At 33.9% G+C, this 13,167-nt stretch overlaps 1 long non-coding RNA gene across 1 annotated transcript; it reads left to right on the forward strand.

The window, feature by feature from the left end:
- The first annotated feature begins 105 nt into the window (after positions 1 to 105).
- On the forward strand, positions 106 to 13,166 carry LOC136035345 (uncharacterized). Its single transcript, XR_010619394.1, has 2 exons — positions 106 to 241; positions 12,964 to 13,166. It is a non-coding gene; the product is annotated as an uncharacterized LOC136035345 (long non-coding RNA).
- The last annotated feature ends 1 nt before the right edge of the window (position 13,167 follows it).

Here is a 13,167-nt window from a genome sequence, read left to right on the forward strand (position 1 = left end):
ATCCATAAAACTTCTGATCTCACCCCATTGTGCTATGGTTTTAAATTATATCCAAAACAGCCAAAAATATGGCACAATTTTGCCGTATCGGTAATTATTGTAACAAACCAAATAAAACCTTAGGTTTAAAAATCAAAAACGAGGAAAATCATGAGCCGGAAGCAGACTCCAAATGATTTTCTTAAGCAAATAATTGGAAGACCTGTTGTTGTCAAGCTAAACAGTGGCGTCGATTACAGAGGTGTGTATTTACTCTTATTTTTTGTATTTGGATATCCTACTTTTATGGATTCAGTCCTGATGTATGGCTATAAAGCTTGGGTTGACACTGTTTTGGTAAACTTTTAGAAAATGGGTTTTACTATCTTCAAAAATATTGATGGGTAACAGTGAACCTAAATTCACATATGTAGCCCTAATAATATATTTTTTAATTATTGAATTTCATGTCATATTTAGCCTAAATCATAGGTTCTCTAGGCTATAATCAGAATTTCAGTAAATTTACAGTTTACAACATAATTTAGCTAGTATGAAAGCAGATATAGCATATCACTTGGTGCCTTGGTAAATACTTCAATTAACATAGTTTTCAGATTGCTAAGAAACAACCCTACCTCTAAAATCAGAATTTCATCCTGAATCCAAATAGGCTATGTTGTTCATAATTGTTGCTACTACTACTACTAGAATCTCACCACAGTACCAAGCTGCCTAAGGATGAAACAGCTATGCATGATCCTCCTCCATCCCAATCTATTCAAAGCCTCATAGGAAGTTCCCATTTCCTTTAAATCTTTATTTATTACATCCTCCCACCTCAACTACAGATGACCTGCTTTCTATTCAGCTTTAGATAGTTGGCTAAAAAAGACAATCTTCAACAATCTGGCTTCCTTCATCCATAGAATATGCCCTAGTCATCTCAACCTTTCTCTCATTATAGCCCTAGAAAAAGGGATTGAACCACACTCTTTGCACAGCCTATAGTTCAAAATATGGTCAGTAAGCCAGGTCCCCAGAACAATCCATATACAATGTCTAGAAAATATCTAGAAATCTTCTTCTGCTTTTTGAGGTGCCAATGCTTCAGAGCCACATTTGAGAACTGTTGTCACTTTAGTTTCCTACATTCTAATCTTGGCATGCAGATTTACCTTCCTGTTCTTCCAAACTTTTTTTTTAATTGTGAAAAAAAAAACACCCTGAGCCTTAGCTATTCTACTTTTAAAACATCTTCACTACTCCCACTGTCTTAACTAATAATACTACCAAGGTAAGAGAAGCTGTCCACTTAACAGGGGCAGATCCAGAATTTTCTTTAGGTGGGGGGAGTGTATAATTGGTTACTTTGACAAACTTGCAAACAAATAAATACATGCAATTTAAAGCAAACCATGACAATTATGGGTTGTAGGTAGGTAGTAGAAAATGGCCACAAATTTAATATAATATCTGGTGATGGTTAAAGTTCTAATGAATCTGTTGAAATTAAAATGATATAAAAATATTGATACAAAAAATAGTAAGTTATAAAAACCACCTCACCTTAAAAAAAAATAAATAAAAAGCTGTTCACCATCTGTGGGTATAACAAGAAAAACAGAATGAAGAGCTAGAAATGCATAGAAGAAATTTAAAACAAGGGTTTTAAGTATTGGCAATAAAGCATTAACTAATCTCTCTTTCTTTTTAAAAATAATGTTTTAATAAACAGTGTCAACTTTGACAAAATCTCAAAAATTTACTAATCAAAATCTTACCTTTCATAACAACATAGCATATCTTTCTACTTTTTAAAGCTCTATATATTTTTCTTAAGCTACAGAATTCACAATTTTATAAGAAAAGTTGATTTCTGTATTTCCACAACCACCATATCTATTTATTACACAATCAGTGTCTACCTCAATATTTTGGTGAATATAGATATGGTAGATAGAGTCCTGTCAGTTTAGAGCTCTTTGTTAGTATTTCATCTTCTATTCATCCTAAAATATTCAAATAAAGACCAAAATCACCAGAAAAATATTAACTTTAATAAAGATGCATGTAAGTATGTGCTTCAAACTAAGTATCTGAGTTAAAATACTCCTTGAAAAACAAATAATTATGTATTTGTTATTTTTGTATTTGATAGGTATAGATTGGTGATTTAAACCTCAGATTTTCAAGCTGAGATTTTCATATATTTAATTCAAAGTTTAAATCTCAGTATGTCTGTTGAGCACAAAAATAAAAATCTGAAATTTGACTCAGATTTAGCATTAAGTAAGAGAATTGTCCTGTAAAAAATTTGATTCATAAACAACTAATCATGGAAATATGATTTGATGGCATGTATCAAAATAAGTATAAAAATCCTCAGTGGTGTATATAGTAGTTTAGACAATTTTATGGACAAATATATACAACCCTTCTGCAAAAACACAACTATATTTTGTGACTGGTTGGTATTGAGAAGGTGATAAATTCTGAAGTAATACTGTAGTTACATTCCATTTTTATAATTAACTCAAGCTGTGTGAATTTCCACTTTTTATCAACATTTTATTAGTGAATGTTTGAAAAAAAATAATATAATAATGCCATTCCACTGATTCAAACTGAGAAAACAGAGAACCATCTATACCAGTTAGATAAAAAAAAAAATAAACACATAATTATTTGCCTTCTTTTATGAACAATTTCTCAAAAATCTATTCTATGTAAATGATTATTCTGACCTTTGAAGGAGTATTTTGACTCATATACTTAGTTTTATGTATAGACTTGCATGAACCTTTATTAAAGTTCTAAAGAGTTTGGCCTTTGTTTTATTGTTTTAGGATGAACAGACTAGGTGATATGCCATTTAATGCAGAACTTTTATTAGATGAAAATAGGCAGTAAAGTGGCCATCATTTGCTCACCAAAATCCAAAACTTAAATTGATAATTTTTGCACTTTTCATACATTTGCTTTCTATTATGCAAATCCCCTAAAAAGCAACAATGTTTTAAAAATCACTCTGCTTTGCAAAAAAAAGCAAACCCAAAAACCAAACAGACAGCCAAAAAAAGTAATGATATAAATTTATTTGCATCAGTTCCATAGCAAGATTCGAAAACAAATTTTGAAAGTACAAAGAAGTGAATATTTTGCTTTTCAAACCCATTGTGACAGCACAATCCTGAAATATTGTTTTGACAGCCTTAAGAAGTGAGGATTTAAATTTCGCCTCTTTGTTATTTTGAAATGAAGATTTTTGCCTCCCAGTTGCTTTTGTGGTAATATGGACAGATTCCCTTGGTTAATTTAATTTTAATTAAATGCTTTTTGGCAATATTTGTCATTAGTAAAATCTAACAGAGATAGCACTGAGTAACTGTAACCTTGTTTCATTTTTTTTTGTAAAACAAAATAGTCTTAATAATTAAACACTTTTTAAAGACTCAGCTATTTAAACCAATTACAAAAACAACAACTTTTGTCTTAACCCAAACCAGAGCAAGCAGTCCCAACCACAAATCCATCACTACATCAGGGTGTGGGAGCCTCCCTGGATCTGCCACTGCAACCTGATCAATCTTTTCATTACCCAAGGTCACATTTTCATCTTCACTTATTCTTAGCCTTAGTGACTTATTCTTCTTAACATTAATTTTCATATATATAGGGATAGAACATAACCCTGCTTATATCCTGATTTATTAAAAAACCAGCTGCTAATTTCATTTCCCATTTTAGCTGCAACAGTATTAATCTTGTACATAGCACCAATCATCAAAGTGATTTAATCATTAAAGTGATTTTTCACTGGGGGAATTTCCTGGAATTCCTATACAGAATCCTTTTTTTAAGTCTTGTGTTCTCTTTTCTGACTCAATTTTACATGTAAAGATGTTAAGGGTAATTTTTCAGGGTAAATTTTCACTGAGAATAAATTGTCTAGAGAATATTTTTATGGGGAGGAGAGATTTTCCCATGGAGGTGCAGCCAGATTTCCTGGCATTATTTAAAAAACATTTGGATATCAAATAAAAAAAAACAAGTTTTCTCAACTGAAACTAAGGAGCTATATTAAAATTTACAACAAACTTAAATTACTATGTAAATGAGGGGTGTTGCCACTTCTCAACACCTTGTTTTTTATGCTGAAGTTTAAATTTTGTCCCAATTCTTTAAGAACAACTCCTGAAACACAAGAGTCATTTAATTTGAACAATATGGAGCTTTATTAAAAATACTAAAAAATCTTTACTTTAAGAGTAAGGTGCTGAGGAGGGAGTAACACCCCTTGTATATGTAATAATTTCTGTTTATTTTAAGTTTTTATGTTGGTCCTTACTTTCAGATGAAAAAACCTGTTTTTTTTTATTTAATTGAACAGTTTGTGGTAGCAAATTGTAAGTAAGGAGTAACCAGCACAAAAGTAACCAAAATTCTAAAAAAGGAATTTTGATACCAATTAATATATCAAAATAATCATATTTTTATGCTGATTTCAAATATATAAGTTTCAGTGAGTTTAGTCCTACCCTTTAAAGGTAACAAGCCTGAGTAAATTTGCCTTATTTTGGATAAAAGAGGGAAACACCCCCTTTAATTAAATTACCTTAAATCGCATTGTCCAGCGAAATAAGGATTAAATCCTGTAGAATCGCTGGTTAGTGATGATGATGGTTGGATATCTCAACAGCATCCCACTCAGTTCGCCATGGCTTTGATGACCATTCTCCATCAATGGCTCTTTTAAAGGCAGCAGTACTAGGGGTAGTGACTGCTTTTTTGGTGAGAGAATTCCACAAACTCACTATCCTGTAAGTGAAGAAGTTATTGCGTAGTCTAGTGGCAACTCTCTTCTGATATAGTTTCTGACTATGCCCCCTAATTCTGGCAGACTGGTCAAGTTGAAATAGCTTATTTAATGGAGTTATAATTCAGGAGCTTATGCATCATAATAATATCACCCCTTTTGCCTCTGTAGACAAGAGTGGGGAGTTTCAGCCTCTTCAGACGGGATGAGTAGTTTAAGTATTTGCATCCCTCAATTGCTTTCGTAGCCCATCTCTGAACTGTTTCTAACTTCTGCTGGTCAACTTTGTCGAGGGGGCTAGCAACACACATGCCAAACTACAAATTAGGCCTGACCAATGCCTTATATAATTTAGTCATCACCATAAGTGACCTACTTGTGATTGTTCTTTTTATAATGCCCAGGGTTTGGAGTGCTTTGGCTACAGCTGTCTGTGTGTGTATAGTGAATTTTAATTCTTTATCAACTATGACCCCCAAGTCTCTCTCTGCTTCAGACAAGATAATAGTCTGTCTTGATACATCCATCCCTAACATATGATAAGGGCATTTCTCATTTTTCTTTCCAAAGTGGATTGGTCAAAATTTATTTACATTGAATTCAAGCCTCCACAAAGCTGCCAATGGGAAAGTACCCACAGGTCATTCTGCATAGAGGCTCTCTTATTGGGTGTATCTACAGGTCCAATGAGTTTGGAGTCATCAGCATAAAGACTTATTTTATTTTGACTGTGGTTGGTGCATCATTAATATAAATGTTGAATAAAGTTGGTCCCAAGATGGTTCCCTGGGGCACTTCACTTAATACTTCCACCTCTTCTGAAAAGAATACCTGTCCATTTTTTCCAAATATTTTCACCCTTTGCTTTCTCCCGGAAAGAAACTGGAGCACCCACTCTACGATTGCATTATGTATTCCAATTGCAAATAACTTGGTCCTTAGTCAACAGTGACATACTTTATTGAAGGCTTTCGCAAAATGCAATAGAACCAAGTTGACAGGGATTGCTTGATCTAGATGCTCAGTAACATAATCATACACAACAATCAAATTACGTCCATGTCTAAAGCCATGCTGACTATCATTGAGCAGCTCATTGGTGGTCAGGTGTTCGACAATGTGAGTATTCACGATTCCTTCTAAGATTTTACCAGCTACAGATGTAAGACTAATGGGTCGATAATTGGAAACGTTGTTGCGGCTACCCCCTTTGTGTACAGGTGTAACGTTAGCATTCCGCCAGTCTTGAGGAATCTGCTTAGTATCAAGAGACTTCTGAAACGTGTTTCTAAGGGGAAGGGGTATTTCCGCATTGGGCTTCTTTCAATACTCGTGGGTGAACTTCATCAGGGCCAACTAATTTGTTAGGATTATGCAGCTTCAGACGCCTTCAGCTGCCAGTGGGATTTTCCACAGAGATAATTTTCCTTGGGAGAGAAGTTTTTAGGGAGTGGGTTTTTCAGAGGAAACTTTACACTGGGGGATTTGCCAGAATTCCCATACAAATTTGTCTTACATCTTGCCTTCTGTTTGCCAACTCAATTTTATGCATGTAGATGTTGAAGGTAATTGTCTGGAGTAATTTTTCACCAGAATTGAATTGTTTGATAGTAAATCCATGGGGATGAGGGATTTTTCTGTGGATATGTAGCCATATTTCCTGGCAATTTAAAAGATGATCAGAAATTAAATAAAAACAACAAGTTTTTTCAACTGAAAGTAAGGAGCAATATTAAAACTTAAAACAAACAGCAACTATTATGTATATGTGAGGGCTTGCTCTTCCTCCACACTTGCTCTTTACGCTAAAGTTTGAATTATGTCTCAATTCTTTTAGAACATCTCCTGAAACACAATGTTTATTTAAATCAAACAATAATAAGGTTTTTTAAAATACTAAAAAACTTTAGCATAAAGAGTGAGGTGTTGAGGAAGAGCAACCCATTTCATATATGTAATAATTTCTTTTTGTTTGATGAAATAATTGTTTGTAAACCATTAGAATTGAACCTATGTCTTTCAGTCTATTTTTATTTTAAGATTACAGCTACTAAGTTGACATCACAAATCTCAATGTTTCACCCCAAACCAAATAGGAGGATGTTTAGGCAGTTACAGTGATAATAGATGCCTTGCAACTCTTCGTCGATCCTCTAATTGTCTCTAAAGGTATAGGAGGATTTAGGGTAAGGCTAGGTCTAAGGATAAGCCAAAGTCCTTGTTGACTGGGTCTAGACAAGAATCACAAGAAGAGAATTTGTGGATTCCAATACAATATCTTCTAGCAATTGCTGCATATCTCTAGTCTGGGAAGAAAGGGCAATGAAGGATTTGACTTCTCTACTTTGACCCTACCTTTTGTCAGCTGCCAGTCTTTGCATTTCCTTGAATGTCTTTGAGCCTAACATTTAAATTATATCATTTTTCAGGATTTCTAGGCCACATACCATAAACAGCTCCTTGATTAATGCCAAGTAAAAATAAGCTATTGAACTAAATTCCAGGATAACAGGGATATCAATTTCGGGATTATTCCCATCTAGAATGTTTGGTCATCTACTCCTCCCTCTCTAGATGTCAAAAAACACATTTCTTGGATATTTTCATTGAAAAAAAAATTGCTCTTTAGATAAAAATACTTAGACCCAAGCTTCACCCTTTATGTTCATTTTGTATACCTCCGTTATGGTTTTGCTTTCTTATCCTTATTCCAAGGTGCAAAGTGAGGCTTTGTCATACAATTGATCCATGTGCTTTTTGGGCATCCATCTGCAGCCAAACAAAACACAGTTTGTCCCCAACCAAGGTGGGTAAAGGTAATCAGAAAGCATTTAGTGGACATTGGAACTTCATGGTTGGGGGTAAGGGTGAAGCTTCGAATAGATTTGGGCACAAGAAAAGTGTGTACTGTTGTGTTGGCCTCAACCTGTTTCATGCTGTGATGATTTGTTAATGGTGGTGATAGTAGTATAACTATAATACGTAATAGTAAACAAACACAATACAATATTCAAAGAATTTATTTAAGTCAGTAATAAAAGTGATTACCATTAGCATAAAGTTTATCAACACAAGACTTGAAAGAATTTATCTTGTCAGTATGAACAGATAATATATAAAAAGGTTACCATACCTTTAAAGGTATGCCTAAAAACAAGCTGCTGCAGTAATTAAATGCAGTAATTCTAATTGTTTTCAAACAATTATTTCCTCAAACGAACAGAAATTATTACGTAAACGAGAGGGGTGGCTCTTCCTCAACACCTTGCTCTTTATGCTAATGTTTTTTTAGTACTTTTAAAAAGCTTCTTATTGTTCTAATTAAACGAACACAGTGTTTCAGGAGTTGTTCTAAAAGAATTGAAACATAATTCAAAATTTAGTGGAAAGAGCAAGTGTGGAGGAAGAGCAACCCCTCTCATATACATAATAGTTTTCTGTTCGTTTTAACTTTTAATATTGCTACTTACTTTCAGTTGAACAGATTTGTTGTTTTTATTTAATTTTGATCTTTTTTTTTTTAATAATGCCAGGATATCTGGCTACACCTCCACGGAAAGATCCCTCCTCCCCACGGATTTATTCTCTAAAAATTCAATCCTGGTGAAAATTTACTCCAGACAATTATCCTCATCATCTCCACTCGTAAAATTGAGTTGGCAAAGAGAATGAAAATTAATTCCAGACAATTACCCTCAACATCTCCACGTGTAGAATTGATTTGGCAAAGAGAAAGCAAGAAATAAGACGAATTCAATGGCAAATCCCCCAGTGTAAAATTTCCCCTGAAAAATTCACTCCCTGGAAACTTCCCTCCCATGGAAAATTATTTTCGTGGAAAATCCCACCAGTGGAAAATCCTTCCTAACCCAAAAAATGTATGCATACTTCCCCGTAACAAAGACTATATATAAACAATGGGCAAATTTTGTAACTGAAAGACCTTTCCCCAGGGGCTGTTGGGAATCATGATATTTCCAAAGGCAGAGCTATTTGGCCTTTCAACTATACTGAACAAAATGGTTATCTCAAAATTCTGATTGTAGGACTTCGAGAAAAAAGGGGTTTGGGTGGGGGACTAGTTGCCCTCCAATATTTTTGGTCACTTAAAAAGAGCACTAGAACTTTTAATTTCTGTTCAAATGAGCCCTCTCCAGATATTCTAGGACCACCGGATCGATACAATCACCCCTGGGAATAGAACAAAAAACCACACGCATCCCAAACACGCACGCATCCTTCTGGCAAAAAATACAAAATTCCACATCTTTGTTGATACGAGCTTGGAACTTTTACAATGGGGTTCTCTGATATCCTGAATCTGATGGTGTGCTTTTTGTTAAGATTCTATGACTTTTAAGGGATGTTTCCCCCTATTTTCCAAAGTAAAGGAAATTTTCTCAGGCTTGTAACTTTTGATTGGTAAAACTAAAATTGATGAAACTTATATATTTAAAATCAGCAAAAAAATACGATTCTTTTGATGAAACTATTGGTATCAAAATTCCCTTTTTTTAGAGTTTAGGTTACTATTGAGATGGGTTGCTCCTTACTACAGTTAGTTACCACAAACTGTTTGATTCAAAATATATATGTTAAAATATATGTAACGGGAAATCACTTGGGAGGATGTTTCCTTGGAGGAATTTATTATGAGGATGAGAATCTCCATGAAGGGGGTGCAGGGTTTTCTATCATTAATAAAAAAAAAACAATCAAAAAATAAATAAAAACAAGTTTTTTCAACTGGAAGTAAGGAGCAGCATTAAAACTTAAAACCAACAGAAATGATTACATATAAGGGGATTCGTCTCCTCCTTAATACCTCGCTCTTCATGCTAAAGTATTTTTAGTAATTTCAACTATTTATTCTATGGCCTTTGTGATTCAGGGGTCATTCTTAAGGAATTGGGACAAAACTCAAGCTTTAGTGTAAAGAGCAGGCTATTGACGAGGGGCGAACCCCCTCATATACGTAATAAAAATATACAAATATAGAAGTTCGTTACGTAAGTTAATTCGTAAGTTTCGTATATTTATTACTAATAAAAACGTTTGTAAAAAATAAAAAGTTATTGTTGCCTTTTTAAGTAGCTCAAAATTGGAGGGTTACTAGGCCTCCTTCCCCACCCCTTTTCTTATCAAAATCGTCTGATCAAAACTATGAGAAAGCCATTTAGCCGCAAAAAATATAATATGAAAATTCCTTTTTAATTCTTCATGTATGATGAGCAAAAATTGAAATCTATATTAATTAAAAAACGTTCAGAAATAAAATAAAAAAAACAAGTCTTTTTAACTACAAGTAAGGAACGACATTAAAATTTAAAACGAACAGAAATTATTCCATATATGAAAGGGGCTGTCCCCTCCTCAACGCTCGCTCTTTACTCTGAAGTTTGTGAGAAAGAGTCAAACTTTAGTGTAAAGAGTGGGGCGTTGAGGAGGGGACAGCCCCTTTCATATACGGAATAATTTCCATTCGTTTTAAGTTTTAATCTCGCTCCTTACTTACAGTTAAAAAAAACACTTTTTTTTTTATTTAATCAGCATAATAAGCCGGTTTGTTTGATATATCTGTTGGTATAATTTTTTTTTTAGAGTTTCGGTTTCTATTGAGCCATGTTGATCCTTACTTACAGTTCACTACTATGAACTGTTTGATAACCCCAACATCTTGAAATTGGTTCTAAATATCCAGGCGACATTTAAGAAGTTTTGTATATGTATTTGGTACTTAAGCACTGACAGCTATGCAAGCAAAAATTATTAAATATGTTTTTAAAGTACTCTTGAAAAGATGTTTTTGAGCACTTAGAGTTCAGGTTCAAGTTCACAAATAATTTATTAATCAAAATTACTATAAATCACACGCTACCTTCGGCAGCAGGAAAGCCCAAATGGGCCTGTAAAGGCAGTCAAAGTGATTTCTTACTTCAAATCAAGTTCATCTATAGTACTTTAAAAAAAAAAGAGAAAAAGGAACACTGAAAGAGGAAAAACTAGATATTAGATGCTAGAAACGTATCAATTATAAGAGGATTTTTCTACAATAAATTCAGACGCGACTGTGTATTCTCAACTTCTTGGCCTAACATGATGACACAAAACAGTTAGACAAACGGTTTGTAAATAAGCACAAAACGCACATGAAAAAAAGAGAAAGAAGTAAGGGGTAAAAAAAAACATCTAAATGCAATTTGTTCAAATTAATTAATCCGCAAACATGCTGTCATCTCATAACTTCCAATCACTATAACAAACGCTTTTTTTTCAACGCTGATCTGTCAAGAAGTGTTTCTTCAGGTGTGCCTTGAATTTGGATAGACTTACTGCACTTTGTATCCCCCCAGGAATCGAATTCCAAACGGTAGAACCCATATGCTTTATTGTAAAACGTGTAGTATTTCGCTCTTGGCTTGCCAACACTTCCGCATTTCTTGTATCATTCTTGTGATAAAAAGCATTCCTTTTAAATAAGTCAGAAAACACCTTTGGGCCAATATTGTTCAAACACTGATATACAAACGTTCCAATCTGGTAATCTCTAATTTGTCGTTTAAAATACCAAACTTTCGAAAAATAGATTCAGTACTAACAACGCCTCTTTCATACTTACCTATAGCTCGTAAAGCCCTGTTTTGTTGTATCTGTACTTTTTTGAAATTACCGTAAAAATTGCTAGCCCAATGTGAACAACCGTAATATATGTATGGAGTTATTAAGTAATGATATAGCATAATAATGACACTGGTTGGAAAAACATTTTTAAAGCGACGCAGTATTCCAACACCTCTTGAGACTTTAGAAGACACAATATCACTATGCTTTTTCCATGACAAATTACAATCAGTAACGAATCCCAGATAACGTGTTTCTTCTATTCGGTCAATTTTCACTCCATTAAATGTTATTGGCTGCAGCAACTCTCCGTGTGTTCCAGTCCTTTTGAATATCATGTTCTTATTTTTGGCATTGTAAGCAAGTAAGCTCTTATATATGTATAGATATAAGCTATATATGTATATATTCGTAAAATATATATGTATATATTTTATGTTCTGGACCAATTCTTGAACGTTTCTGTCACCAACTCTAATTGACAATCTTTTTAAGATAGACAGTTAATCACTTCTTCAGCAGCTGAGAGATCCGAGTATTATCAATGACAAGGAATTGAAATTCTACAATCAGGCACAAACCTCAGTTGCCAAAGCATCCCAGGCCTTCAGCATAATTAACTATACAGTACATAGTAGATCATCCAAAGTTATGGTCAAGCTGTACAAGGGTCTTGTGTGACTATTCTTTGAATTTAGGATGTATGTTACCACACCCTAGAACTAGGGTGGCAGAAAGTATGTTCTGTCCAAAGACAGCAATAAAAGCTGTTGACGGATGCAAAAGTTTGGACCAACTGTTTCAATTGCATATGCTATAGCTCTAAATACCCATTATACATACTGGAGAGGTGATGTCAAAATGGCTTGTAAACTTCTGATTTGCCACTCCTCCGGTCAAAAGCCCTTTCATCTTGGTGAATCCTTCAGGACATGGGGGCATAGTAAGAAGTTATCCTGGAATAGAGCATATACCAGTGTACATAACCAATACTTCTTCAATAGGGTGGAAACCAATTGGAACAACCTTCCTGGGACAGCTGTCACTCCCCCCTCTGTTGATGCATTTAAAATTATGGTTGACAAGATTTGGTTCAAAAAACCATGGAAAACAGATTAGGACGCCATTTAGTCAAGGGCTCTCCATCATTACTGGCCAGTGACTCTAAAGGACCCTTTTTGCTCCATAATATGGTTTAAGGTAATCTGAAGGTAATAGTATAAAGTCCCTTATCAAGAACTTTAAGAAAATTATTAAAACACAAAATCAGCCAAGTTTTGTGTATAGGATTGGGACAAATTGCAACAGCAGTGACTATTTATCTCTGAAGAGTAATTTTTGGTATAAATAATTAATTCAATAAATAATTCGAAAACAATAGGTTTAATTCAAATAGAATAGATGGATAATTAAATGGTATATTTGGTTTGCTCTGTTATGATTTCTGTCCTACACCATGAATTTAGTGGAAAGTGGGTAATATTAAATTGTAAATTTTGTTAATTTCATCATCTATTTAAATTTTTTTCTTTCTCCCTTTTCAGGTGTTCTAGCCTGCCTTGATGGTTATATGAATATTGCTTTAGAACAGACTGAAGAATATCATAATGGTCAACTAAAGAAGAAATATGGAGATGCCTTTATACGGGGAAATAATGTGTTATACATCAGCACTATAAAGAGAAGATAAATATACAACCAGAATTTTGCTTATGATCACAAAGAAAGTAAAAAGCTTCTTCTTTTAT

This window comes from Artemia franciscana, chromosome 14, assembly GCF_032884065.1.
Source record: "Artemia franciscana chromosome 14, ASM3288406v1, whole genome shotgun sequence".
In the NCBI taxonomy this organism is placed as follows: domain Eukaryota; kingdom Metazoa; phylum Arthropoda; class Branchiopoda; order Anostraca; family Artemiidae; genus Artemia; species Artemia franciscana.